This window comes from Micromys minutus (assembly GCF_963924665.1).
Source record: "Micromys minutus genome assembly, chromosome: 4".
Lineage (NCBI taxonomy): Eukaryota > Metazoa > Chordata > Mammalia > Rodentia > Muridae > Micromys > Micromys minutus.
Window position 1 is genome coordinate 16,095,720 of NC_137973.1, and position 4,424 is coordinate 16,100,143.

The window sequence follows — 4,424 nt, forward strand, 5'->3', positions numbered from 1 at the left end:
GATGTGTAGACAGAGGAACTGTCTCTACTGTTGGTGAGATTGTAAGCTGGTACAACCAATGTGGAAATCATTCTGCGAAATCCTCATAAAATTGGATATAGTACTACCTGAAAACCCAACTATACCACTCCTGGGCATATACCAAAAAGATGCTCCAACATACAACAAAGATATATGTTCCACTATGTTCATAACAGCCTTATTTATAATAGTCAGAAATTAGAAAGAACCCATATGTCCTTCAACAGGAATGGATACAGAAAATATGGTACATTTACACATTCGAGTAATACTCAACTATTAAATACAATGACTTCATGAAATTCTTATGCAGATGGCTGTAAATAGAAAATATCATCCTGAGTGAGGTAAACTAGTCACAAAATAACTCACACGGTATGTGCTCACTGATAAGTAGATATTAGCCCAAAAACTCAGAATACTTAAGATACAATTCTGTGACTACATGAAGCTCAAGAAGAATGACCAATGTATGGATGCTTCAGTCCTTCTTAGAAGGGGGAAGAAAGTATCCGTGGAATACTTGAAAAAAGAGTAGAGCAGAGACTAAAGGAAAATCCATCCATAGACTACCCCACCTGGGGATTGCAGAAAAGATCATTCAAAGACTGCTTTACCTGGTGATTCATCTCATATACAGCTACCAAACCTAGTCACTATTGCTGATGCCAAGAAATGCTTGCTGACAGAAGGCTGATATGAATGTCTCCTGAGAAGCTCTTTCAGAGACTGATGAATGAAGATGCAGATGCTTGTGGCTAACCATCAGACTGAGTCAGTGAATCCCAATGGAGGAGTTAAAGAATGAAATGAAGGAGTTGAATTGGTTTGCAATAACATAGGAGAACAACAATATCAAACAATCAGAACCCCAATAGTTCCCAGGGACTAAAACACCAACCAAAGAGCACACATGGGGGGATCCATGGCTCCAGCCACATATCTAGCAGAGGATGGCATTCTCTGGCATCAAAAGGAGGAGAAATCAGTGTAGGGAAATGCCAGGGTGTTAAGGTGGTAGTAGGTGTGTGGGAAGACTAGAATCCTCTCTGAAGCATGGGGTAGGGAGATAAAGGGGGGTGGCAGAAAAGGGGATAACATTTGAAATATTAACCCCTAAAATATCACATAAAAAGGATTTAAAAATGATAAACTCAGCTGTATTTTAGTCATGTAAATATGGGAGAAAATATGTATTTTTATATATTTTTAATATTTTTACTTATGCTTTTACTTTTTGATAATTTTATACAAGTACTGTATTTGTCTTTAAATATGCACTTTAGAAATATTAAAAGTAAAACATATCATATCATGGCTGAACAAGGCAATGGAATAAGAGAAAGATAAAGTATCCTACTGTTAGAAGTCCCACCAAAAACACCAATCTAATAGCCATAAAAATACTCAGAGGACCTGGGTAGACGTATTGAGGTCTTGCGCTTGTTGCTACAGTCTCTCTGAGCACACATCAGCCCTGATCATTGACTCAGTGGGCCGTCTTCTCTTGATGTCCTCAATTCCCTCTGAGTCCAACAATCTGTCCTGCTCCTTTCTCTTCCTCAGAGTTCCCCATCACTGAAGTGACTGGCCGAGTAGGGACCTCCAGTTTAGACTCTCTTTCTGCATATTGTCTGGCTATAAGTCTCTACATCAGATGACATCTGCTGCTGGAAGAAGCCTCTGCTATGATAACTTGGCAAGATCCTGACCTCTGAATATAGCAGCATATTGTTAGGCATCATTATGAATTATATCACTGATATTTTGGCCTGTCAATGTAATCATTATTTAATCTTTTATTTTAGATATGTACTCTCTCTTAAGATGGATTGTACTGTATGTATTTTGATGTTTATTTCCAAAATGAATGGCCACAACATCATCTAATAACACTTTCTATAAACACCAAACTCAGTTCCATATCCTTACACTCTGCTAACTGTGGTTCCAAAATCAGTTTTACTGCTTTAACTGTAACAATCAATCAATCAATCAATCAATTAATAAAATCATGCTAATCAACATTTCAATATCTCAGTATTTAAATTTGTTTTGGATGTAATAATACATCATTGTCTTAAAGCAACTTAAGTCTGAGAAAAAGGTGAATAGAGGAAGAGAAAAGAAAGCCCAGTTACTTTTGTGACAACTGGAGAACATTTTCTTCACAAGTTGTATGTGTGTTTACATCAAAATTTCAAGGCTGTCAAATGAGAGAACCCTCTCAATCCTCTATTTTTACAATAATGTCAAGGAAAATTACACCAGTCTAGCCCAAATAAAAACCATGCAAATAAATATAAAGACTAAAATTGGATTCACCATAATTCAAATTCCATTCTCCTAACCAAAATCTTAAGCATGCTTGTTAGCATTTTATTGGCACAATCTTCTTATCAAATACAGGAAACATAAATTCATGTTTTTCTATGGTGCTTTCCAGAAGCAGAGCAACGATATGCCCAGCAACTGGGCAGGTTCAGAATGAAGGGGACACAGTGTGCTGAAGCTGAGGGCACGACACTGGCTAGTAAGGAGCAGAATGAGGGCTAGCTTTGCATTCTAATACTAGAGTGGATTTTCTGGACAGTTTTAGCAGTGTGTAAGTTGGCAAAATGAAGAAGGTAGCAGTGGATACACGTGGAAAACACGCAGAGCCTCTTCAAAGTGCTGCTGACACTCCTTACACAAGATGGTCAACCTTTCTAAATAAATAGTAGCAACAGTGGTAAGCCAATTGCTCTTCCTTTACTGAAAGGAATTTTGGAAGCTAGTGCTTTGTGTTGAGGATAGACCAACTGAGATGCTCTTATAGAGTAAGAAAAAACTTTAGAAGCTACTTTGAAACCAGTGAGATGCACTAGACTTCAAGGTGCCTGCCAGCAAGCCTGACAACCCGATTTGATCCTTTGAACACACATAGTGAAAGGAGGGTACCTACTCCCAAAAAGTGGCCCTCCAGACCTCTAGGAATATTCTTATGTACCCACATTTCCCTCCCCCCACACACAATAAAAATAAATTTGAATTTGTATGAAGAGGTCAGTGTTTTGTTTGCTGATGTTGGGATTTTTGATATTCTTAAAGATGTACATTTGCCTGTTATTTCTGCATCCAATGTATGTGCACTGATATTAGAAGAAGAAGGAGGAAAAAAGATTTAGTTCAAACCTGTTAGGAAAGTCAGAGCACATGCTGGGGAAGCAGAGCCTTATTTACTGTTTTAATTAACTTCATAGAAATTTGTGTCTTGCTCTGTTTTGCCTAATTTTTTTTTCTTTTAAAATAGATGTGTAGTGTGTGTAACCTCTGTTTCTGCTGACTTTGTTAGAAGTCACTGTCATGTGTCTGCCTCTGGGGCATTATCGACCAGGCTGGGTTAACTAAAACCCACTTTGGCAGATGCCCAGTCTCTTTTGAGACTATGATGTAATCTTACCTGCCTTTCAAAGTGAGGATGATAAGCCAATTTTTACATGCATCCAATCTAATATAGCACTTCAGAAAGAGGTATTTGCCACCAGGACAAGCAAGATTGCATATCCTCTTGTAGGAGTAGAAGTCTTATCTGACAGTATAATATAACTTCTAAAATTGAAATTTGTAGATAAGCCCCTGGACATTGATAAAAGGTTAATAATAATGTATGGGACTAGTGTTACTTAGAGCTATAGAATATTGAATCAATGGCTACCACATCCCCCAAATTATTCCAAATAGATTTTCTTTTATTTTAATATTTATATAAATGGTAATAGTTACAAAGATCATGACCTAATAACAAAAATACAAATTTTTATAAGATAGTACTTTTCCAGCTGTCATGTATTTGAGATCAATCATTCTTAAACATGATAATATGTCAGAATAATCTGTGGGGTACAAAGAAAGAAATTCATTAGTATTATCCAAGAGTCGTCCAAAGTTCAAATCAGTGAATCTTTAAAAGATGACAGTTGATTGATTATGACATACAACAAAACAGAAACAGTGCATTTCTGACAAAGCAAATTGACTTAAAATATAAGAAATTACTTATATTTTAATTAAAGACCTACTGTATGGTGTATATTTGAGTTATTGCAAAAAAAAAATGTGATCCCCTTTTCCCTAACAACCGTTAGTTTCCTGTGGCTCCTCAGAGAGGGGTAAAGGTTTAGGGTTCTTCCCTGCCAATTTTAAGATAGAATGTTGTTGAGCAGGTCTTGAGCAGTTGTCTTTCTGGAAGCAGCTTCTCCTCTGTGATCATAGCTAACATCACCCATGTTTTATGCCTAAATTTCACCCTACTTCTTTCTGGCCCCAGATCAAACATCGTTGTTTCCACTTCTTTGCCTGTGTCCTCTTAGCCTTGGATGGGTGTCTCATTAAGGGTTGAGCACTCAAAATACTTATTATAA